General features: G+C 45.5%; 1 protein-coding gene across 3 annotated transcripts in view; it reads left to right on the top strand.

Moving 5' to 3' along the window:
* Positions 1–26,099, top strand: part of LOC144669284 (protein phosphatase 1 regulatory subunit 29-like) — a 349,720-nt gene that overhangs the window by 238,068 nt on the left and 85,553 nt on the right. The window contains exons 1-2 of one of the 3 annotated variants that reach the window (XM_078531623.1): positions 11,816–11,913; positions 20,299–20,406. The exons of 1 other annotated variant lie outside the window; for it this stretch is intronic. The gene's annotated coding sequence lies outside the window, so the exon portion shown is untranslated. Of the gene's footprint in view, positions 1–11,815; positions 11,914–20,298; positions 20,407–26,099 lie in introns of those variants that run through there. One more of the 3 variants, XM_078531621.1, reaches the window with a different exon arrangement.

Raw genomic sequence — 26,099 nt, 5'->3', positions numbered from 1 at the left:
GGGTTCAAATCCCACCATGGCACAGCTTTGGAATTTAAATTCAATTAATAAAACTAACCTGGAATATAAAGCTAGTTGATGATGACCATGACAACTATCATCAATTGTTGTTCAAAAAAAGCCCATCTGGTTCACTAATGCCCTTTAGGGAAGGAAATATGATGTCTTTACCTGGTCTGGCCTTATGTGGGAATCCAGACCCATAGCAATGTGGTTGACTCTTAAGTGCCCTCTGAAATGGCCCAGCAATCTACTCAGTTCAAAGAAGATTAGAGATGGGCAACAAATTCTGGCCTTGCCAATGACACCCAATCTCATGAAAGGATAAAGCAAATGTTAGAAGAGTTGGTGTTGCAGAACCAAAGGGAGTGGTAAATTGGTAAAGAAACAAAAGATGTGTCCAGAGGAGATGTGAATGGCAGAGGGGTGAACAGCGAAAGCAAGAGACTGAGACATGCAAAGACTGGGAAACAAAACAGAGGCAAAGATGGCAGTCTGAAATTGTTCAACTCAGTGGTGGATCCAGAAGGCTAATAAGTGTCTAATCAAAAGATGAGGTGCTATTCCTGAAGCTAGCATTGAAACACTGGAGTAGGTCAAAGACATGGTGTAGAGTCTCTGGAGTGGGACTTGAACCCACAGCCTTCTACCTGGGTGGTGAGAGTGTGATCACCTGAGGCACGTTAGCATGCCCACTGTTGCTTTAGCCAGCACTGTGGCCAATCGAGCAAAACTGTTGATCCATCACCCCTCAGCCCCAAAGGCCACAGATGTTTCCAATTCCAATACTGCTGGAACTTTCTGAAGTGCCTATTCTACCCAACACCATCTGTAGAGTTTGAAGACCTTCTGTTTCCCCTCAGCATTCTGATGTAGCTGCTGCGGTATGTTGCCTTAATCAACATTGCCATTGCTCCTCGTGGGCAGGACCAACGCTACATGTTCCCAATGTCATTGTATCTTCTGGTTGTTTCATCTTATCCAATTTTCTGTGCTCGAAAGCTTCCAAGTACTATGATGCCTCCTGGACACCACTAACACCTCCGTTCTGGCCCAACTGTTGACATCTGCTAACCCCCTGGACAATTACTCTTATTGTATCACAAACTGATGAACTCATGAGACATCTGGGTATCTGGTAAGCTATGATACATGGCATCCTACACAATCCACCCTCTGAACTAATCAACCCTGCTTATGCATGCAACAGATGGTGTGGCAAAGTGAATTGGAATGGAATGTTCATTAAGGGTATTTTTGAAAGTTTGCTATCTATTATTAATGAATACTCAGCCGTGGCCGACTGCCACATTGGAAGCTAATAAAAAGGTTTATTTTAAGTTCACTTTAGATTTTAACTGATCCCTCCCTACAAGAACGTCAATGGGAATGTCAAATCAGGTGAGGTGGAACTGGGGAGGCTGACCTGAACCTGCCCTGTTCTTGTTGGATGGCTTAGGTTTAAATTGGGTCTTAGGTTTTTGGCCCAAGTGCATTTTTCTGCCAACTGGAATGAATTTTGAGAGTGTGAAGTGATTCATTTTGGTAGGAAGAACACAGAGAGACGATATAAAATAAAAGGTGCAATTCTAGGGGGTTGCAGGAGCAGAGGGATCTGGGTGTATATGTGCATAAATCACTGAAGGTAACAGAAAGGTTGAGAGCGTGGTTAATAAAGCAAACAGTATCCTAGGCTTCATTAATTCGGATTATTTGGTACAAGAGCAAGAATGTTATGTTAAACTCGCATAAAACATTGGTTCAGCCTCAACTGAAATATTGCAGTGGGCATCACACTTCAGGAAGGATGTGAAGGCAGAAGAGATTGCAGGAAAGATTCACGAGAATGGTTCCAGGGATGAGGAACTTGAGTTATGTAGATAGATTAGAGAAGTTGGTACTGTTTTCCTTGGAGAAGAGAAGGTTGAGAAGAGTTTTAATAGAGGTATTCAAAATCATGAGGGTTCTGGAGAGAGTGGACAGGGAGAAACTGTTCCCACTGGTGGAAGGGTCAAGAATGAGAGGGCACAGATTTAAGATAATTGGTGAAAGAAGAAGTGGAGACATGAGAAACTTCTTCACATAGTGAGTGGAAAAGACCTGGAACGCGCTGCCTGAGAATGTGGTGGAGGCAGGTTCAAGCACGGCATTCAAGAGGGAATTGGATTATCATCTGAGGAAGAAGAATGTGCAGGGTTACAGGGAGAAGGCGGGGGAATGGTACGAAGTGAATTGCTCATTTGGAGAGCTGGCACAGGCATGATGGGCTGAATGGCCTCCTTCTGTGCTGTAACAATTCTGTGATTCTGCAAATATAGTGAAAAAGGCCAAGAGTAGTTTTCAGATTCGACATGTTGGAAGTTAGTTGTTCAGTGGAGCAGGTCCAAGGACTTCTATTGCTTGGAGATGGCATGTAACCTAGCAAGTAACACCACGTGTGTTTAGCTAAATGTATTGAAGCAAACAATAGAAAACTTTGTGGGTAGTATCTCAGCCTTGTGTCAAAGATAAAAGCTTTCATTATGGCCCCAAATGCTTCACAGCTAATGAATGCTTTTTTGAAGTGTAGCCACTATTGTAATGTAGGAAAGCTAATTTGCACAGCACTCACAAACAGCAAGGAGATAAACGATAGTTAATCTCTCCATAATGTTGGCTGAGGCGTAATTATTGGACAGGTTACCAAGAAAAAGCCCCTGCTCTTCTTTGAAACAGTAACAAGGGGTCTTTTGCATTCTTCTGAGGGGGCACAGGCAGGGCCTCCAACTGTGCAGTACCCCCTCAGTACTGGCACTGGAGCATCAGCCTGGATTACTTGCTCAAGTCTACACAGTGAGGCTTGAATTGATGCCCATTGACTCAGCGGTGAAAGTGCTCGCCACTGAACTGTGGTTGATTTTCCCGAATTTGCTTCGGATTTCCTATTGCTGTGCCGCTATAACTTTACCGGAAGTACGGCAAAAGCCCCACGACTTCTGTTAGATGTTATATGAGTTTGACCCTGATTGTCCTCAGACTTCCCCGCTGCCTTGCCACCGGGACGTTGCCAGACATGTGGACAGAACCTTGCCTTGCGTGTGTGAAAGGGTTCACTCCTGCACTTCAGATGAGACAATAGCAGAACGAGTGCATTGCCAAGGAAATTCCCGACTTTTACGGCACTGCCACTGCATCTTGCAAGGGTTAAGTAGTGGCCATTTCTCTCTCTTTAGCTGACATGAGCTACAAGTTCGTTCGTTAAGTCTGGGAGGAGTACGCAGCAGGTCAGGATCACTGTGAAGCAGACCGGGAGGAGTGTGAAACAGGTGACCACCAGACATTCGAGAAAAAATAGGCAGGTAGTGCAGGAGACCCTTAAATGCATCTTACTCTCTGACCTGTATTCAGTTTGGAACACCAGTTAAAGTGATGGCTCATCGAGTGCAGCTAAGTCCATTGGACTACAGCTGGCTCAGTTGTAAAGGGAGCCATAAATAAGAACTGGAAGAGTAATAGTGATAGGAGATTCGATAGTTAAGGGAACAGACTGGCATTTCCGGGGCTACAGATGTGAATCCAGGATGGTATGTTGTCTCCCTGGTGCCAGAGGTTCAAAGATGCCACTGAAACGGCTGCAGAGCACTCTGAGAGTGGAGGGTGAGCAACCAGTGATCGTGGTCCACATCGGTACCAATGACATAGGCAGAAAGAGGAATATGGTCCTGCAGCCAGAATTTAGGGAGCTAGATAGGGGATTGGCAAGCAGAAAAGTAGTACTCTCCGATTACTCCTGGTACCACGTGCAAGTGAATATAAAAATAGGAGGATGGAGCAGATAAATGCGTGGCTGGAGAGTTGGGCGGGAGGGAGGGCATTAGATTCTTGCAACATTGGGATCAGTTCTGGGGGAGATGGGACCTGTGCAGGCCAGATGGGTTGCACCTAAAGAGAACCAGGAGCAATTTCCTTGCGGGGGCGATTTGCTAGTGTGATTGGGGACGGTTTGAACTAATTTGGCAGGCGTGTGGGAACCAGGGGCTAATATTAGAGAGGGATACCAAAGTGCAAAGAATATTGGGAGGGACGGATAGTACTCGAGCTGGAAATAGGTATTAGGTAGGTTCAGCAAAATTGGGAAAGTATTAAATTCTAAATTAGCGTTAATGCGCATGGATGTGAATGAGCGGAGTGTGGTAAATAAGATTGGTGAGTTGCAGGTACAGATAGCCACATGGCAATATGATGTGTGGCTATAACAGAGAACTGGCTCAAAGAAGGGCAGGACAGGGTATTTAAATATTTCCTGGATATATCCAGGAAAGATAGCAAATGAAGGAAAGGAGGAGGGATGGCATTATTGATTAAGGAAAACATTGCAGTGCTAGAGAGACATGGTGTCCCAGAGGGTTCAAAGACAGAATCCACTTAGCTAGTTCTAAGGAACAAAAAAGGTGCAATTACATTGCTCAGTGTGGCCTATAGGTCACCAACTAGCGGGAGAGATGTAAAGGATCAAAGTTGTAATGAAATGACAGAGAAGTGCAAGAATTATAGAGTAGTTATAGTGGTGGACTTTAACTATCTGAATACAGACTGGGATCATAGTAGCAGAAAGGGCAAAGAGGGGCAATAGTTCCTGGAGTACGTTCAGGAGAATTTTCTACAGCAGCATGTTTCCAGTCCAACATGAAAGGAGGCACTGTTGGACCTGGTTCTTGGGAATAAGGTGAGCCAAGTAGGTCAAGTGCCAGTAGGAGAACATTTAGGGAACAGTGATCATTGTATGATAAGGTTTAGATTAGCTGTGGAAAAAGACAAATAACAATCCAGAGTAAGAAAAGTTAACAGGGGGGAAAGCCAACTTCAAAGGAGTGTGAATGGACCTGGCTCAGATAAATTGGAATCAAAGATTAGCAGGCAAAACTGTAACTGAACAATGGACTGCCTTTAAAGAAGAGAGAGTCTGGGCACAGTCAAAGTGTATTCCCACGAAAGGGAAAGGTATAAATTTATACTTTGTATCTGTCTTTCCAAGGAAGAAGATGCTTCCCAGGTTATGGTGAAAGAGGAGGTGGTTCAGACACTTCAGGGGCTTAAAATTGGTAGGAGGCGGTACTGGATGGGTTACCTGTAGTGAAAGTTGATAAGGCACCAGGACCAGATGAGCTGCATCCAACGATTTTGAAGGAAGCGAAAGTGAAAATTGCGGAGGCACTGGCCATAATTTCCCAACCTTCCTTAAACTCAGGGGTGGTGCCAGAGGACTGAGGAATTGCAAATGTTACACCCTTGATCAAAAAAAGGGGTGTAAAGATAAGCCCAGTAACTACAGGCCAGTCAGTCTGACCTCGGTGGTGGGGAAGCTTTTAGAAACGATAATTTGGGACAAAATTAATAGTCATTTGGGCAAAAGCAGGTTAATTAAGGAAAGCCAGCATGGATTAGTTAAGGGCAAATCATGTTTAACTAACTTGCTTGAGTTTTTTAATGAAATAACAGAGAGGGTTGATGAGGGTAATGCCCGTTGGTGTGGTGTATGTGGGCTTCCAAAAGACATTTGATATAGTGCCGCACTTGTGTTGGGTCCACTGCTGTTCCTCATATATATGAGTGACCTAGATCTTGGTATGCAGGGCACAATTTCAAAATTTGTGCGTTCTACAAAGCTTGGAGGTATTGTGAACCATGAGGAGAGCAGTGTAGAACTTCAAACATTTATAGACAGATTGGTGGGATGAGCAGACAAGTAGCCGATGAAATTTAATGCAGAGAAATGTGAGGTGATTCATTTGTTAGGGAGAATGCGGAGAGCCAAAATAAAATGAAGGGTACAATTCTAAAGAGGGTGCAGGATCAGAGGGGCCTTGGTGCGTACGTGCGTAAATCATTGAATGCGTCATGATAGGTTCAGAGAGCGATTAATAAAGCATAAGGCATCCTGGGCTTTATCAATAGAGGCATAGTGTACAAGAGCAAGCAGATTATTTTAAACCTGTATAAAACATTGGTTTAGCCTTAACTGGAGAATCACATTTTAAATTTAAAAAAAATTTCATTCATGGGATGTGGGTATCGCTAGCTAGGCCAACATTTATTGCCCATCCCTAATTGCCCCTGAAGAGGTGGTGGTAAGCCACCATCTTGAACCACTGTAGTCCTTGTGGTGTAGGTACACCCACAGTGCTGTTAGGGAGGGAGTTCCAAGATTTTGACCCAGCGACATTGAAGGAATGGCGATATATTTCCAAGTCAGGATGGTGAGTGGCTTGGAGAAGAACTTGTAGGTAGTGGTGTTCCCATCCAGTTATGGGCACTGCACTTTAGGAATGATGTGAAGGCATTAGAGAAGGTACAGAAATGATTCACGGGAATGGTTCCAGGGATGAGGAATTTCATTTATGTATAAAGATTGGAGAGGTTGGGGCTCTTTTTACTGGAAAAGAGAAGTTTGAGAGGAGATTTGATAGAAGTATTCAAAGCCATGAGGGGGTCTGGACAGAGCAGATAGAGAGAAGCTGTTCCCATTGATGGAAGGATCGAGAACCAGAGGTCACAGATTTAATTGACACGAGGAGAAAATTTTTTACTCGGCAAGTGGTTGGGATCTGGCATTCACTGCCTTAGAGTGTGGAGGAGGTGGGTCAGTTGAGGCATGGGCTTCCAAAAGATATTTGATATAGTGCCACACTTGTGAGAAAGTGAACAAAGTTAGAGCTCATGGAATAAAAGGGACAGTAGCAACGTGGATACAAAATTGACTGAGCAACAGGAAACAAAGGATAGTGGTGATCGGTTGTTTTATGGACTGGAGGAAGGTTTACAGCGCAGTTCCCCAGGGATCAGTGTTGGGTCCACTGCTATTCCCCATGCAGGTTTTAGATAGAAAAATAGATCATTCTACAACAAACTCTGTGGGCCTCCTTGCCATCTTTCTTTATGTTCTTTCACGGGATGTGGGCATTGCTGGCGAGGCCAGCACTTATTGCCCATCCCTAATCCAAAAGGGAATTGGATCATTAAATTAAAAGGAAAAATTTGCAGGGCCACGGGAGGAAAAGGCAGGGGAGTGGCACTGGGTGAATTGCTCCTTCGGAGGGCCAGCACAGACACAGTGGGCCAAATGGGCTCCTTCACTGCTGTCACCATTCTATGGTTCTGTGAAAGCTCTGTCATGGGAACGCAGAGAAAGGCATGCTCTGCTGGCTTCTGACTGAGAGCTGACCTTTATTCTAAAACCGGGTACTTATTTGGGCACGATTACAATGTGAATGGTGCTCCAGGCAGCTGTCTTGGCCTGCAGATCCTGAAGGAGGTTATACGAGATGGCAGCATGGAGGAAGAAAGAGTTCAACTGTGTCAATGAAATGTGTTGTTCTAAAAACGGCTCTGGACTGAGGTTAAGGAGAGAGCTCACAAGTTAAGTGTCCATAGCTCATACATGTTCATTAAAAATTAAAGCTTAACCCCGTGTAGGTTTTAGGTAGGAAAATAGATCATTCTGCAACAAACTCTGGGGGTCTCCTTGCCATCCTTTTTTAAATATTCTTTCACGGGCTAGGCCAGCATTTATTGCCCATCCCTAATTGCCCCTTGAGAAGGTGGAGGTGAGCCGCCATCTTGAACCGCTGCAGTCCATTTGATGTAGGTGCACCCACAGTGCTGTTAGGGAGGGAGTTCCAGGATTTTGACCCAGTGACAGTGAAGGAACGGTGATACAGTTCCAAGTCAGGGTGGTGTGTGACTTGGAGGGGAACTTACTCCTCACAACAAGGGGTATTTGTAGACTTGGGTCCAAACTAACAGGTTTCAATGTAACTTGATTGAAAGGTGTTGGAGCCACACACCACTGACTTGGAAATATATCACCGTTCCTTCGCTGTCGTTGGGTCAAAATCCTGGAACTCCCTCCCTAACAGCATTGTGGGTGTTCCTATAAATACTGGCCTAGCCAGCAATGCCCACATCCCATGAATGAATGATAAAAAAAAAAATCTCTCTCTTCCATTCCCAGAAGTGCTAAAATAGCGTGTGAAATAGGCTGTGAACATGCAACTAAAAGAACGAGGCTTAGGATGTTCATCTTCTTAAAGGAGAATGAATTGGTTGAAAGCAAGGTATTATCATGGTATTATACAACACAGTTTTCACCTGTGGGAACAGCAGAAGGATGAACTGCAGATGCGCCCCATGTACAAATGACATTTTACTCGAGCAACTTTTTTCGAGAAAATAAGACATAGGGAAATAGGAAATAGGAGCAGGAGTAGGCCATTCGGCCCTTCAAGCCTGCTCCGACATTCAAACAGATCATGGCTGATCATCTACTCTTACGCCATTGACCCCACTATCCCAATTTCTCCACTGAAAAAAAGTCTTGCATTTATATAGCGCCTTTCACAACCAAAGGATGTCCCAAAGTGTGCAATGAAATACGGTCACTATTGCAATGTAAGAAGCACAGTATAGCCAAGTTTGCACACAGCAAGCTCCCACAAACTGCAATGTGACAATAGAGACAGATTATCTTTCTTTGTGACGTTGATTGAGGAGAAGACATTGGCCAGCTCACCAGTCGAAACTTCCCTGCACTTCTCCAAAATCATGTCCTCTTTTACATCCACCTGAGAAGGCAGACTGGACCTCAGTTTTAACATCTTATTCAAAATGTGGCCTCTCCAACAGTGCAGCATTCCCTCAGTGTTGCGGTAGCATGCCGGCCTCGACTGGTATTTGAACCCACAGCCTGTCTCAGAGGTCAGAGCACTACCCCCACTGCACCACAGGTGACACATTGGATGCTTGCGCATGCCAAGTATTTATCACTCCATCTTTGGTGGTCAAGTGCTGAGATACCTCAATCCTAAGTTCTGGAATTCCTTCGCGAAACCTCGCGACCTCAACCTACTCTTTTAAAAACCTCCTTAAAACCAACCTTTTTGACCAAGCTTTAGACCATCTGCCCCTGATACCTCCTTATGCGGCTTGTTGTCAAGTTTTGCTGCCATGAAGCACTTTGGAACCACTCTAAAAGGGCTATACAAACGCAACCTTTGGCTGAGTCCAGCTCGTGATTGGAATCGGACTAATGTTTGACATTGGAGGTTTGCACTACGGATGAAGAAAATTAATCAGTAACTTTATTAACATTGAAAATCAATGCCTCTTGAGACAGAAGCAAGTGGAAAATGATTAACACCCACTTAGAAATGAAGTTAGACCTTTCCGGGATTGGTCTGCATGATTTTCCCATTTAGCAGTTTCGATCAAAGCTTTGCTCAATTTGCCAGCCACATATCGAGAATTTGAGTGTGAATGTCGGTCTGTCTGATTTGCAGTCCACAACCATTGGGTCAAGTCCAGTTCCTGATATCACTCAAGTTGGGTGAAACTAGTTTGGCATCTGGCTTACACTTTAGATGGTACAGTACAATTCACCAGTATGATTCGGGGACTAAAAGAGTTAAATTATGACACAGACTAGGCTTGATTTGTCTTGAGGGTAGAGGATTAAGGGGTGAACTAATTTAGGTGTTCAAAAAATTTGATAGGGTCAATGGAAACTATTCCCTCCAGTGGGGAGAGTCCAGAACAAGGCGGTGTAAACTTGAAATCAGAGCTAGGCGGTTTAGGGGTGATGTCAGGAAGCACTTCTTCACACAAAGGGCAGTGAAAATCTGGAACTCTCTTCCCAAAAAATCTTGCTTGAGGCGTGGCGGGGGTCAGTTCTGAGACTGATAGATGAGGCATTTGTTTATCATTAGGAGATATGTAACCAAGGGGGTCGACGGAATTAAGATATGGATCAGCCATGATCTAATTGAATGGTGGGGTGGATTCAAAATGTTCTGAATGGCCTGTTCTTGTCCCTACGGCTCCCAGAATGCCATCCCAAGTGGCGAGTGGTGCTGATGTGATCCCTAAACCTCTGTGTATTTTAACAAAGATGCAACGAGCCATTTCTTCGTGGATTTTTCTTCCAGCACCCCTAACACCAGCGAACACCCTGACACCGTAACCTAGCGACCGGTTAGCCCCACTATAGTTGGTGGATCCGAAGTGGAAACGATCCGAAATTTCTGCACTGATCCTTCCTCCTTCTTGGGGAGGCCTGATCGTGTCGTCGCCATGGTAACTGCCCTGTGGCCCTTTCCCATCTGCCTGCTAAAACCACAGCAGATAACAGCTGTAATGCCTCGCCTGCATGGATGGCATTCAGTGAAGTGTGAGATTAGGCAAAACAGAGAAGTTTACATTTCTGACAGTTCAGACTAACATTGGGAAAACGTTGTCACTGATGAGCACCGGCTTCCATCATCAAAGGTAGAACATATTCATCTGTAGCTTGCCCTCAGGAGGGCTTCATCACTACATAAGAAGCAGAATGCCAGCAGAGAAAAATGTTTCCACAAGACTTGCTCATTACCGAACACCCTTTGAAGGGGTTGGCCAGTTAAAGGTACCATTCATGCGGGCACAGATTCAGTGGAAGATTTCATTGGTTGAAAGGTTCGGATGAAGAGCCGAAATACAATAAGCAGGATGCCGGAAAGCTGAATAGAGCAGGAGAGAAGATGAAGCCAGCTTGAAAGCAGTGGGTAGGCGAGGCCAAGATCGGATTTGAAAATCTGAGCTGGGGGACGCTGAGGAAGATAAGGAGTTTGACAATTTTGATGACACAGAGAAGAATAATTAAAGAAGGGAATTCTGCAAGGAGTCTTGATTTCAACATGGCAATGATAGAGGGAGCAGGAGTGTTTAACATGGTGTATTTAAAGATGAGGAGGAAACAACAGATAATTCACACATTTTACTATAAAGAAGTAATTAAGTTAAAAGAAAGGCTTACTTTTATATAGCACCTTTAATGGAATCAGGATGTCACAAAGCGCTTAACCGATGGAGCACTTTAGAAGTTTAGTCACTGCTGTAATGTAAGAGAGTGGTAGGTAATTTGCGCACAGCAAGCTCCCACATAGGGTATTGAATTAAATGACCAAGATAATTTGCTTAAGGTGCTGGTTGAGGGAGGAATGTTGGCCAGGAAAGCGGGATGAACTCCCAATAGTGCCGTGGATCTTTTACGTCCACCTGAGGGGGCCAGATGGGGGGTCTCGGTTTAACATCTCATCTGAAGAGATGACCGCCTGTCTCTTCCTTCCTATCCCGATATGTAACTGAAGGTTGCTAGAAGTGCCTCTCCAGGCATGAAACAAAGAGTAGATGCTGTTTTCTCGATGCGATTTTCAGCCAAATATTCTTTTGGAATATCAATGTCACCTGGTTGTCAGGGCTGGGAATTTTCTTGTATTGATTCTACTCTGCTGCGCTAAATTTAGAAATAGAATGTACAGCACTGATCTACAGGGCATTCGGCCGAACTGGTCTCTGCTGTTTTTTATGCTCCACACGAGCCTTCTCCCACTCTACTTCATCTAACCCTGTCAACATATACGTCTATTCCATTCTCCCTCATGTACTTATCTAGCTTCCCCTTAAATGCGTCTATGGTTTTTAAAAATTCTCTCATGAGCGTCACTGACATGGCCAGCACTTGTTATCCATCCCTAATTGCCCTTGAGAAGGCGGGCGAGCCACTTTCTTGAACCAATACAGTCGCCCCTGGCGTAGGTAGAAGCATCGAAAATAGGAGCAGGGGTAGGTCATTCAGCCCTTCGTACACCCACAGTGCTGTTAGGAAGAGTGTTCCAGCTTTTTGACCAAGCAGCTGTGAAGGAACAGCGACATAGTTCCAAGCCAGGAGGGTGTGTGTCTTGGAGGGGAACTTGTAGGTGGTGGTGGTTCCCATGCAACTGCTGCCCTTGTCCTTCTAGGTGGTGGAGGTCGCGAGTTTGGAAGATGCTGTCGGAGGAGACTTGACGAGTTGCTACCCACATCAACCTCTCCATGTGGTAGCAAGTTCTAATTGTTTTCTGGGTAAACAAGTTACTCCTGAATCCTTTATTGGATTTATTAGTGACAATTTTATATTTGAAAGAGCTGTGGTTTTGGATTCCCTCACAACTGGAGGTCTCTGTGTCTTCTCTATACCTGCCCTATTAATCACTTTCCTAATCTTAAAGACCTGTATCAGGCTGTTCCTTCAGTCTTCTCTTAAAAAAGGACCCCCAGGCTTTGGAACACCCGGGGTAGGATTTTTCCTGTAAGCTTCTGCCCCCCGCTGTCAGGTTCAAACGTGCGCCAGAACCCCACACTGGGCAGAATTTAATGTTTCCCCGCTCGCTCCCCATGCAACCCCTCCACCCCAGACCCCGGAGATGAGTTCAGAGGCAGGAGGACCTTCGAGCAAGTGGGACCGTGCAGAATGAGGACCCCGCTACCTTCCTGACTCCACCTAATCACGCTCCGGACGGGCAGAGCGGTGGGCTACTTAAGGGCCTCATCCCGCCGCTGCTGCTATTCAATCAGTGGTGGGCGGGAGACTCGCCATCCAGGGAGGCTACCCAGCAAACCCTGTAGGGTTTGCCCGTGGCCTTGTCGGCGACATGTTGGTGGGGGGGGGTCCCTTGTTTATGTGGCCGCGCTTTCCAATTGAGGGACCTGGCAACGGGAAGGGTGGGGGTGGTGCCTGCTGAAAGCCTGCCCTAGCCCTTGCTTCTGATTTCCAACCCCCACCACCACCCCCCCCACCAACCTTGCAGTGACTCCCTGCCCCTGACCCCTCCCGCCCCCCCTCAACATCCTGCCCATTTTCACCACGGTCTAAGGATCCATGGCCAATCCCTCCTGTAGGCCCAAGTGTAATGCCGGCAGTGGCCGCCGCTCCCTGGTGCTGCTGGGCAGATTTCCGCCCCATTTGGGCCTTGATTTCGTGGGAGGCCCAAAGCCGCCTGATTAACGTGTAAGCGCGTCGCATCTCCTGGAGAAAAGCCACGCAGCGTTCCCGCCAGTTCTCCAATGGGTTGGGTGAGACCCCTGTCGCCACTCATTAAATTCCACCCCCTGGTGTGGGAGACAGCCACTTAACGTGATTTTCCTCGGAGTGGCTTAATGGCCGGAGGGCGGGGCTCGTCACCCAATTAAGTACTATGGGCGGGCCTTCAAAGCGAGAGCACCAATCAGAGTCCTTCCAGCTTGAAAGCAGCAGCGGGATGCCATGGAAGGTCAGTGAGGGAGAGGGTGTTTCAAAATGCATCTCTATAATTCTTTCCAATATTTAATTAGAAAATGCCTTTAGCAGCCAGGCTTACCACTGGGCAGCAGGGAGAGAAGAGCTGTCGCTCTTCCCCGGGCAGCCAGGGAGAGAAGGTCTCTAGGCCTGCCAGGACTGCGAGTCCCTGCTGCCAGGAGGCGGCCTTCAGGGCATATAAACTGGCCCTGGCCTCCCGTCGGCGGGAACCTGGAACCTTTTAGCACCCGCCCACTCTCATTCCCAGCCCGGCCAAGTTACGATGGCGGACTGGAAGCAGATATAAAAATCCCTGGCCCTGGCTTCTCCTGTGTGCACTGTTGGCATTTTCCAGTGTGTTTATCTTCAACGTATTTTGCTCATTTTCCCGGCGTGCAGTCCAGAGAGAAAATTCACCAGGTGAAAGTGTTGAAAGGTTGCTGCCTTGATATTTCACTGTATGAGAAAAGAAACACAAAGAACTGTCACCGTTGGTGAAACATTAGGACTGACAATCGCAATCAAGAGTGACAAATACTCACTTGAAGCTAAATGAGTTGTGTTTATTTAGCATGAGTTGTGTTTATTTTAAAAGGGAGCAGCCATCAAAATGGGCCACATTTTCAATCAGAACAAAGCGATTGTCACTTCTCATGGAGAAGGGGAGATTTTGAGGTGACCAATCGAAATCGTCAGGCTTATGAAAGGGGTTGACAAACCCTGACCCAGGCAACTTATTCACTGAGGCAAAGGCTCCCAAGAGCTGGAGGCTCCTGGTTAAAATGCAGGAAGTTTGGGAGAGTGAAAGGAGGTTTACCCAGGTCTTATCATCCAAGGAGTAAGAGATTTTAAAGGGTACAAGTTGGGCTGTGATTTGGATGCACTTAAAATCTAGTTTGAGCTCCTGTGGCAAAAAGCTTTGCGCCAATTCGATCTCGTCTGAGTAATTGAGAAATGTGGATCAATCAATCCAAAATGGCTGGGCTTGTTGTAGCTGTTGCTTTTCCCTGTTCCTGAAATTCTTCTGCTCGTGCACTGCATTGGATCTGAATACAACCTGTTTGAACCTGGTCCAAGTGTGAAACCACCCTCCAAGTTAGGACCAGCTATGGTGCCCTTTGTGTTTTCTTCAGTCTATTCCTACAAATTTTTCACATCCAATATTGTTCAAACCCAGCCGTTCACAATATTTATCAATGATTTGGATGTGGGGAGCAAATGTAATATTTCCAAGTTCGCGGATGATACAAAGCCGGCGGGGGGTGGGGGGGTGGAATGTGTGTTGTGAGGAAGATGTAAAGTGGCTATAGGAGGATTTGGGCCGAATTAGTGAGTGGGCAAGGACATGACAGATGGAATGTAATGTGGAAAAATGTGAGGTTATCCACTTTGGTAGAAGGAACAGATGTGCAGAGTATTTCCTAAACGGTAAGAGATTAGAAAGTGTAGATGTCCAAAGGGACCTGGGCGTCCTTGTCCATAATTCACTGAAAGCTAACATGCAGGTGCAGGAGGCAATTAGGGAGGCTAATGGAATTTTTGTCTTTATCACAAGAGGATTTGAGTACAGGAGTAGTGAAGCCTTGCTTCAATTGTATAGAAGCTTGGATAGACCGCACCTGGAGTACCGTGTGCAGTTTTGGTCCCTTTACCTCAGAAAGGATATTATTGCCGTAGAGGGAGTGCAACAAAGGTTCACCAGACTTGTTCCGGGAATGGCGGGACTGCCTTATGAAGAGAGATTGGGGAAACTGGGACTATATTCTCTAGAGTTTCGAAGAATGAGAGGTGATCTCATTGAAACCTACAAAATACTTAAAGGAATAGACAGGGTAGATGCAGGTAAGATGTTGGGGAGTCTAGAACCAGGGGACACAATTTTAAAATAAGGGGAAGCCACTTAGGATCAAGATGAGGAGAAATTTCTTTACTCGGAGGGTTGAGAATCTTTGGAATTCTCTACCCAGAGGGCTGTGGAAGCTCAGTCATCGAGTATGTTTAAGGTAAGGATTGATACATTTTTGATTAACAATAACGTAAAGGGTTATGGGCATAGTATAGGTAAAAGGCATTGAAGTGTTCAGTCAGCCATGATCGTATTGAATGGTGGAGCAGGCTCGGTGGGCTGAATGGCCTTCTCCTGTTCCTAAACCAGGGTCGGGGTTTTTTCCGGCCCCTCCCGTGGGTGGGATTTTCCGGCCCCCACCGAGGTCAATGGGCTTTTGAAGGGCTCGCTGCATTTTCTGACCCTGCCCCCCATCCCGACACCCCATGGGTAGTGGCAACAGTGTTGGAAACTAGCCAGAGGGAGTTGAGCTCGAGGGGACAGAGTTAGTCCACACAACTGAAGTGGCACGATCGGTGGAGCAACCAGGGTTAATGACTCTGTCTACTCTCGTGGAGCTAATGCGACTCCCCCACTCTGTCAAGTTTCATGACTTTCAGGCAACTCCGAAGATAACAGCAGCACTACAGTGTGAACAAAAAAAAAAACCATTTGACAACGGCAATATAACTTGCGTTTGTGTAACAACTTCGACACAGTAAAACATCCCAAGGTGCTTCCGAGGAGCATCGCCAAACAAAATTTGACATCGCCAAGTCACACGTCAGGACAAACCCAAGTCAGAGGTAGGTTTTGTTGGAGAATCTTGAAGGCGGTGAGGGAGGAGGTGGAAAGGTTTTTGGAAGGGTCCCTTTAAACACCACTCCTTCAAGACGAGCAAGAGCTATTGTGGCAGGTAATGATGAGTTCTCACAGCGCTTAGGAGTGAACATCATGTGTTATTCTTTTCATAGCTAGGTCCGTTTTCCTGTTGCCCAGTTAAATGACACTCAGGAAGGCATGAGAGGTAAAGAAGTTTGCATTATTCTGAGAGGAATGTGCATGGGGAATAGAACCTTCACGAGGGAATTCCAGAACTTGGGCCTAGGTAGGCGAAGGCACGGCTGCCAATGCTGGAGTGATGAAAATCAGGGATGCGCAAGTGGATAGAGCAGACAAATAGCGGTGCCATTTTTGATTGTGGAAACAGGAGGCTGCCATTTTAGAATCAGGTAGTAAACAAGGGGAATCTAAAGTTATTCTGTAGCTTCCTTCCTGGGCAGGGTGACTGTCCCAGACCTATAGGGATTGCCCGCTAATTGGGCTGGTTGTCCGGTGTCCCGGGTAGTTTGAGGCTGGGATGGTGTTTTTCCCATATTTACAATGCCGAAGCCTTGTGTATGTGCAGAGCGCACCAGCCACCCTCCCCCAACCCCCACCGCCCTCACTGCACTGGTAGCATACCCACTACCCACCCCTGCCCCACCAGCCCCCACCACTCTCACTACACTGGCAGCATACCTACCACCCACCCCTGCCCCACCAGCTCCCACCGCTCTCACTGCACTGGCAGCATACCCACTACCCACCCCTGCCCCACCAGCCCCCACCGCCCTCACCGCACTGGCAGCATACCCACTACCCACCCCTGCTTCACCAGCCCCCACCGCCCTCACCGCACTGGCAGCATACCCACTACCCACCCCTGCTTCACCAGCCCCCACCGCCCTCACCGCACTGGCAGCATACCCACTACCCACCCCTGCCCCACCAGCCCCCACCGCTCTCACTGCACTGGCAGCATACCCACTACCCACCCCTGCCCCACCATCCCCCACCGCTCTCACTGCACTGGCGGTATACCCACTACCCACCCCTGCCCCACCAGCCCCCACCACTCTCACTGCACTGGCGGTATACCCACTACCCACCCCCAACCCCAACCCCCACCCCATCTTTCCCTCCCCAGAAGGAAAAAAACAGTAGAAAGTGGGAAATAAGAATACTGGTCTGAACTGGCCTTGTCTGTCTTAAAATGGAACGCCAGTAAAAACTGGCAGATGAGAATACTGGTCTGAACTGTTTCTTTTCTTTCTGGGTCCTCCCACCCTCCCCACTGCTCTCACAGCTCTGGCAGCATGCACCCCACCCCCTCCACCCCTGGCAGCATGCACCCCACCCCCTCCACCCCTGGCAGCATGCACCCCACCCCCGCCACCCCGATTCTTAGGTTCAAGCCGATGCCAAACTGCCCCTTACACTTTTCACCGCCGATTGGTCACCCTGTTCCTGTGTTCAACTCGAACATAATGCTCACAAGTAATCTTTAATTGCCACTGTCCACTTCAAAGAGGCCATCTTGTCATCACCCTCCATTCAAAGGTTGGGAAATAAGTGCTTCAAGTGCTTCACTACTGCTGCCATTTAGTAAAGGGAATTTCGCCATTGCTAACCAGGTTAGAACCAGTTACAGTGTCCTTTGTGCTTTCTCCAACCAATTCCTGCAGATTTTTCATGTACAAGATTGTTTAAACCAGCTGTGGTGACATCAGTGATGTAAAAAACTAGCTTGAAGGAGTAATGAGCTTGAGGGACAGAGTGTGTGCGCGCACAATTGAAATGGTACAAACTTGTGGCATTCTTTTTCCGCGAGAGCAGGGGAGGTTGGGTCATTGAGTAATTTTAAGGGTCAGCTGGATTAAAAATCTTGATGGACCGGGGAGTCAAAGTGGGGGCGGCCGGGAAGTGGAGTTGGGGCCACAACCAGAGGTCAGCCACGATCTTATCAAAATGACGGAGCGGGCTCGAGGGGCCGAATGGCCTACTCCTGCTCCTAATGCGTATGTTCATAATTGATGAAGCAACCGGGGTTAATGACATCTGTGTACTCTAGTGGAGCTGATGGACCTCCCTCACACTGTCCAGTTTCGTGGCTTTCAGGCAGTTCTGAAGATATCAGCAAACGGCAGTTTGAACAGGAAAAAAATATATATATATTTTCCGAGAAATGGAGTAGGACAAAAAGATTCAAAAGTTCAAACGTTCCCTGAAGTATTTGTCATCAAATTGTAAATCTTGTCATAAAGGCACATCCTCCGAAGGTGAACCACTGCCCCCCACCACCCCCACCCTTCAAAACTATGTCCAAGAATGTTAATCTTCCTGTCCTACTCCATTTCTCTAAAAACAAATTTTTTTTTTTTGTTCCAACTGTAGCGTTGCTGATATCTTCAGAACTGCCTGATAATCACTAAACTTGACATGGTGAGGGAGCCGCATTAGCTCCACGAGAGTAGGCAATTTTGTACATGAAAAATCTGCAGGAGTAGACTGGAGAAAACATAATGGACATTGTAACTGGTTCTAACTTGGTTAGCAATGGCGAAATTCCCTTCATTAAACAGCAGCAATAGTGAAGCATTTATAAGTCGTTTCTCATCCATTTCTGATGAGCATCAATGGACTCTTTCTAGATGCATGTCAAACCAGGATGATTCTCTAACTATATTTTACAGAACTCCTTGTTACTGCTGTTCTTATAGACCTATATCATAATGGATTAGTTTGACATGCTGATTTTATTTATGTGAGTCGATCTATTATGTAAGGGCTGTGTTTTTTTTTTATCACTCCTTTGCTGAGTTAGTAGTCTAGTTATTTGCTGCAATGCTTGCCCCTTCTTCGTGTTATCTTTCAGATCAAACACTGTCTGATGTTATACCTGTATGCACACGGTTCCTCTTCAGTAAGCTTCTGCAAAATCATCAGCCAAAAAAAAGGCTCAAGAAATCATAGACTTGCATTTATAAAGCGATTTCCACAACTTCAGGAAATCTCAGAGCACTTTTACAGCCAAGGAAGTGCTTTTGAAGTTACTGTTGTAATGCAGGAAATGTGGGAGCCAATTTGCACACAGCAAGCTCCCACAAACAGTAACGTGATAATAACCTGATAATCTGTTTCTGTGATGTTGGTTGAGGGATGAATATTGCCTGGGATACCAGGGAAAGCTCTGCCGCTCTTTATCAATGTAGCGTTGTGGGGTCTTGAGAAGTCAGACAGGGCTTCAGTTCAATGTCTCATCCGAAAGACAGCACCTCCAACAGCACTGCACAGACTTTGTGCTGTTGAATGGGACTTAAATCCAAACGCTTCTTGACTCAGAGGTGAGATTGCCACCCACTGTGCCACCTGCCACCAGGAACAAGGATCCTGGATGATTGGATAGCCCGAGGATGCTGAGGCCAATTATCATGCCCAGCTAAGGTGCTGGCTGAATTGAGCTTAGTCAGCAACAAATAGGACTGCCTGGGTCTCTGTGGCACCGTTCGACATTTAGGCATTGCGCTTTCTAACCGAGCAATCAGGGGAGTTGTGTGGAAGCCACACACTGCAGTATAGTGGGTTATACAGTTAGGAGGGCACCATTCGTTTTGTCATTGGAATCAACATTACTTATCGTGATTAGAAACTGCTGCAAAAATCCCAAGGCAAGCTCATCCCTGAGTGATGTATCAAAAGGAAATTTGTCACTGCTGTCCTATAGACCCATGTCACAATGCATTCGTTTGACACGCTGATTTTATTTATGTGCGCTGATCTATTATGTAAGGGCTGTGTTTTCTTATCGCTCCTTTGCTGTGAAGCAGGGGTGCGCTTGCTCACTGTCACCATAAACTTGGTGGGGCCTTTGGTATCGCCTTGCTCCTTCCCTGGTTTTCTTCAAACCTCCCTCAGTCCACGTCTCAATGTTATCCACCCATCTGATTTTTCTTCTTCCTCTTCTGTTTTTACCCCCAGTCTCTCCTTCAGTTTTTGCCAGGACAAGGCTGTCGGGTCTTCGTTACCAATGTCTGTCCTTGGCTGCCTTTCTCTCGCTGACTGCAACTTACCAACCCTTTTGATTCCTGAACTTCTAATTTGATCCACTCGTTGGTGCAATTGCTTTCTCAAAGATATTGGCCGGGATTTTCCAGACCCGGTCCGGCGGGACCCGCCAAGGGGGATGCGGCGGGTTAGCCAAAGGCCTGTTGACTTTTGGCAGGACCGGATGATCCCGGCGGTAAGCGTGGCTGGAAAATCCTGCCCATTATTTTGGTGCTTTGTGTTGGACCTCCAGAGATACCTCACAATGGATTAGGCGGGTGTAAAGTACCACAGAGTGAGCCCGCCCAGTCTGAAGTAAGCCTCATAGTAAGGCATTGAGCAGAAAACAGATATTTCCCAGAGGAAGGGTGGGAAAATTGGAAGGACAGACACGCTCCTCAGCAGGTTGATGTACTTAGTGATGGAAGACTACTAAAGAGGACATGAAAAGAACAAAATCAAATAAAACTGTTGCATGTCTTTTTATGTTTCCACCCTCCAGATTCACGTTCGTGACATCGCAGTTCCTCAGAGGATCAGAACCAACATCTGCCTCATAAAATTTGAGTACAAGTCACATACTCCAGATTTCATCTTTGATCCATATGAGGTAAACCTAATGAATTTGGAAGAAACTTCTTTTCTCAGAGAGTGCAGTTAGAATGTTGGAACTCGCGACCACAGGAATGATTGAGCAGTAGGATGAACACGTGTGACGGGAAGCCTGATAAGTACATGAGGCAGAAGGGAAAGATGTGTTGGCAGGGTCGAGGTGAAGTAGGAAGGATGAAGGTTTTTGTGGAGCATTAATACTGGCTTTTTAGGTCAAATGGCCTGTTTTTGTGCTGTATGTAGTTCAAGCTATGTTAAGCTGCAGCGAACGCTGTAATTTGCAAGATGGTAGAGTTTGGTATTGTCAAAGGATGGGGCCAACTAGGTTTAAGGGACTTCTTCATCCACTTCATTTCTGACCTGAGATTTTCAGGAAACTGCAAAGTAGAGACCAGCTACATGCCCACTGGGTGGAACAGTTGGTGAGGCTCCCATCCAGAACCACTCTTGTACCCGCCTTGGTGGTTGGTTACAGAACAGTATGGCCAGGTAATACTGCAGAAGGTCTTCCACCAACCTTTCTACAGAAATACTATGGGCCTCAGAGGAACCAAGACATGGGTGTAGCAAACATCGTAAAATGCATAAGATTATAAATCAAGACAAAAAAAAATTCTTAAGTGAATTTAAGTAGCCATAGGGCTAGAGGGAGTTTCAATTGAAGACAGATAACTTGACTGGAATCTTGTGTATACAATTATAACCCAGTGTGGCCATATGCTTTTCGTTACAATTCTATCATTATTTTCTTTAATGGTATCAGCCATGGATTGTTTGGTAGCACCTGTCTCTGAGTTTGAAGGTTGTAGATAAATATTCATTATTTTATGGGTTGCTGTTGTGTTTCTGTTAACAAGCATCTATAAATTGATATCCAATGTACCACATCACAGACAGAGCGTACCAATATTAATCTAACGCCAGTGCCACTGGGGGTACAGTGCAACACATTAATTCAAAGATTTATTCAATATCGCTCTTAAAGGAAGAAGACTTGCATTTATATAAACACCCCAAAGCGTTTTACAGCCAATTTAGTGCAGTCGCTGTTTTAATATAGCAAACGTGGCTGCCAGTATGGTCACAGCAAAGACTGCAGATGTGGCATAAGCTCAATAGCCCAAATAGCCCCCACCTATGCTGCATGATCCTATACTGGGTCACTGATCTGTGTGGAAGATCTGCACTGTTGTTGATTGGTTAGATGTTAGATCCATTATGTTTCTCTCCCCACCCCTCCGCCCCCATTCACCCCACCCCCCCCACACCCCCCCATGGCCAGCCCACTCTCATATGTTATGTTATGTCAGCAGAAACCTGGTGCAGGTTCCCCAAGGCAGAGCATGGTGCATGAGGGGGAGATCTGAAAGTATGTGGGCAGGCAGTGTGCTTCTGGATGGATTTGTTTGTAAATGCATCATCCAAAAGAAAAAAGTAAGACTTGCATCTCTATAGCGCCTTTTAGGACCACCGAACATCTCAAAGCACCAGCCAATGACATATATTTGTATACAACCAACTCCCACCAAACACTAGTGTGAAAATGACCAGAGGATTTTTTTTCTGATGTTGCTTGAGGGATAAATATTAACCTTCCTTGCTTTTCTTTGAAATAGTGCCATAGGATCTTTTATGCCCACCTGTGAGGGCAGATGGGGCCTTGCTTCATTGTCTCATTCAAAAGACACTACCTCTGACAGTGCAGCACTGCCTCAGTACTGCACTGGAATGTCGGCCTGGATTATGTTTTCAAAGTTCCTGAGGTGGAATTTAGATGCTTAATCTATGACGTGAAGGCAATAGTGCTACCCAATTATTGTGTCGATAACACTGGGACCTGGAATGTTCCAGAAATACGCCCACGGTACCGGCAACTCATGCACACTTCCCCTGATGCTCGGGATGAGAGTTTCCCTCGTGCAAAGTCGGAATTTCCTGTCCTCGGGGATTGGTCAGATGGGCCGCCCTGAGCCCTCTGAACCTGGTGGGGGTCAGGGGTTGCAGGTCACAAGACATCTTTGATCGGTTCCCTGACCCCTGTTTTTGATGATAGAAGTGGACCATTGCAATAAATATAAATTATGTTGCGTAACCAACTGGAAAACCCCCCCAAAAAAACACTGGCATTTATTACTCATCCCTAATTGACCACAGGGCATTAAGACACAGCCACACTGTGTGAAACTGGAGTCACATGTAGGCCAGACCAGGTCGAGGGTTCCCTTCCCTGGAGGGCATTAACGAATGGGCACCGTAGTCACTGGGCTAGCGTATCAGTTTCTATTGGGTGCTTGCTTTGGACGGGAAAGGAGCATGGCAACCAGTGCTGTCGCAGCATTTAACTGGCATGAGCGGGTCATTTGTAAAGGGATTGGATGTTCAGGAAAAGTACAGCAGAGTATTTCGATGGATGTATCTCAGAAGCACATGAACAATCGTGGATATTCGTGAGTAAGGACGTGCCGGTGTAAATCAGTAAATTTCCTCATGGAAAACAAATGGTGGGAACGCTGCACTTCTGCTGAAATTTTCCAGGAAATTTCAGTACATATTAACATGTTTTATTTTGTAATGGCAGTGACTGGGAGCGGTGCATTTGGAATTCTGCACCGAGTTCCACTGAATAGTACAAGTAAAGGGAAGCCCCAAGATCAAGGCTGTTACGTAATAGCAGCAGAATGGGAAAATGGCATTGGAAATTCAGTCACCTAGTGTGTGAAATGGAAATGATTGGAAGCAGAGTATTGTAATTCTCTGCTTAGGTAGAAATTATGCTTGGGCCAGATATGCTTTATCAAGACTTAACTGAAATTGAATATTAAGACTCATTAGGAGGGATAATAAAATTTGAAAAATCTTAATGTGGTTGTTTTTCAAATTCTATAATTTCAAATAAAACAAAAGTTACTGTGCACAGTTGGCTGAAACAACCTACTTAAATGACATAATGCACAGAATTTGTTGTAAAGCATTGTGTAATTGGTTTTACATCTATCAAGTTATATAATTTTTTAAGTGTCTTATTACAAGGGAGTACAAGATCCCCTGTTGAGTTGCTCTTTGTCTAATGCTCCCACTGAAAGCCATAGGGAAATGGCGCAACTGTGAAGGATGCCTTTCCCAGGATATTGTTGCCAAGGGAGGAAGGTGAGGGAGGAATTCCAAACTCTCAACTTTAACACATCATAAGGAGACTTTGTGATGTTAGCCAGTTGGTGTAAATGAAAATGCCTGGGAGCTTTCTCTGAATTTCATTAGCTGCACCGCCTTAGAACATAAGAACTTAAGAAATAGTAACAGGAGTAGACCATTCAGACCCTCAAGCTTGCTCTGGCATTCCATAAGATCATGGCTGATCTTCTTCTGTTTCGATTTCCACATTCCCATCCAACCCCAATAACCTTTGATTCCCTTGCTTAACAAGAATATATCTACTTCTGCCTTAAAAATATTCAATGACCCCACCTCCACCACCTTCTGAGGCAGGGAGTTCCAAAGTTGCACAACCCTCTGAGAAAAAAAAAATTCTCCTCATTTCTGTCCTAAAAGGGTGACCCCTAATTTTAAAACAGTGCCTCCTCATTCTGGACTCACCCACAAGAGGAAACATCCTTTTGACGTCTACCTTGTCAAGGCCGTTCAGGATCTTGTATACTTCAATCAAATCACCCCCCCACTCTTCTAAACTCCAGTGGGAACAAGCCCAGTCTGTCCAACCTTTCCTCATAAGACAACCCACTCATTCCAGGTATCAATATAGTAAACCTCCTTTGAACCGCCTCCAATACATTTACATCCTTCCTTAAATAAGGAGACCAAAATTGCACACAATATTACAAGGTGCGGTCTCACCAATGCCCTTTATAACTGAAGCATAACATCCTTGCTTTTATGTTCAATCCCTCTCATAATAAATGATAGCATTCCATTAGCCGCCTTAATTACTTGCTGTACCTGCATACTAACTTTTTGTGGCTCATGTACTAGAACACCTAGATCCCTCTGCACCTCAGAATTATGCAGCCATTCTCCATTTAAGTAATACTCTTCTTTTCTGTTCTTCCTGCCAGAATGAACAACTTCACATTTTCCCACATTAAACTCTATTTGCCATATCTTTGCCCACTCACTCAACCTATCTATATCCCATCTGCAACCTCCTCATGTCCTCTTCACAGCATACTTTCCTACCTATCTTTGTGTCATCTGCAAATTTAGTCACCATGTCTTCACACCCCTCATCTAAATCATTGATGTAAATCATAAAAAGTTGAGGTCCACAGTAGGACCCACCCCTGTGGGATGCCACTCATCAAATCCTGCCTATCAGAAAAAGACCCATTTATGTATACTCTCTGCTTTCTACCAGCCAGCCAATCTTCTATCCATGCTAATATGTTACCCCTTACACCATGTGTTTTTATTTTCCGTAATAATCTTTGATGTGGCACCTTATCAAATGCCTTCTGGAAATCCAAGTACAGAACGTCTACAGGCTCCCCTTTATCTACTGCACATGTTACTCCTTCAAAAAACTCCAATAAATTGGTTAAACATGATTTTCCTTTCACAAAACCATGCTGACTCTTCCCAATTGCCTTGAACTCTCCTAAGTGTCCAGCTAAAGCCTCCTTAATGATCGATTGTAATAACTTCCCCATGAAAGACGTCAAGCTAACTGGCCTATAGTTTCCTGTTTTCTGCCTCTCTCCCTTCTTGAATAGAGGGGTTATATTTGCTACTTCCCAATCTGATGGAACCTTTCCAGAATCTAGCAAATTTTGGAAAATTAACACCAGCGCATCAGTTACCTCATTAGCCACCTCTTTTAAGACCCTAGGATGTAGTCCATCGGGACCCGGAGACTTGCCAGCCTACAGCTCCATCAATTTGCTCAGTACTGTTTCCCTAGTGGTTTCAACTTCACCAAGTTCCTTTCTGCCGTTCACCTCCTGATTTGCAGCAATTACTGGAATGTTTTTTGTATTTTCTGTAGTGAACACAGAAGTATAATATTTGTTCATTTCTTCTGCCATTTCCTTATTATCTACTATTAACTCCCCAATCTCACACTCCAGAGCACCAACAATCACTTTACTTACTCTTTTCCTTTTTAAGTACCTGCAGAAACTCTAGCTATTCGTTTTTACATTTCTAGCTAGCTTCCTCTCATACTCTAATTTCTTTCTCCTGATTAGCCTTTTGGTCATTCTCTGCCATTCTTTATATTCTGTCCAATCATCCCTTCAATATTAAGGACCCAATCATTGTCCTCCTGCAGCCACATCTCCGTAATTGCTGTCAGATCATATTTATTTACTTCAATGTGGGCCGTCAATTCATTTACTTTGTTATGAATTCCACATGCATTCAGATACAGAGCCTTCAGTTTTGACTTTTTATTACCTTAGTAACATCTAGTCTTGACTGTTGATGTGTTCTTAGGTTTTTTTCTCTCTGTCCCTTCCTGCCATTCTCTGACCCTCATTTCTTATTTTACTATTTTGCTCTCCTGTCTTGACTCTGCACCTTGAATTGCTACCTCTACCCAAGCTTGATCCCTCACCCCTCTTGTTTACTTTAAAGAGCTCTCTACTTCCCTGGTTGTGATTTGTGAGGACACTCACCCCAGCACAGTTCAGGTGTAAACCGTCCCAATGGTACAGCCCCCACTTTCCCCAGCACTGTTGC

The sequence above is a fragment of the Cetorhinus maximus genome, chromosome 29 (assembly GCF_964194155.1).
Source record: "Cetorhinus maximus chromosome 29, sCetMax3.hap1.1, whole genome shotgun sequence".
NCBI lineage: Eukaryota > Metazoa > Chordata > Chondrichthyes > Lamniformes > Cetorhinidae > Cetorhinus > Cetorhinus maximus.
This window is presented reverse-complemented; position numbering and strand designations above follow the sequence as displayed.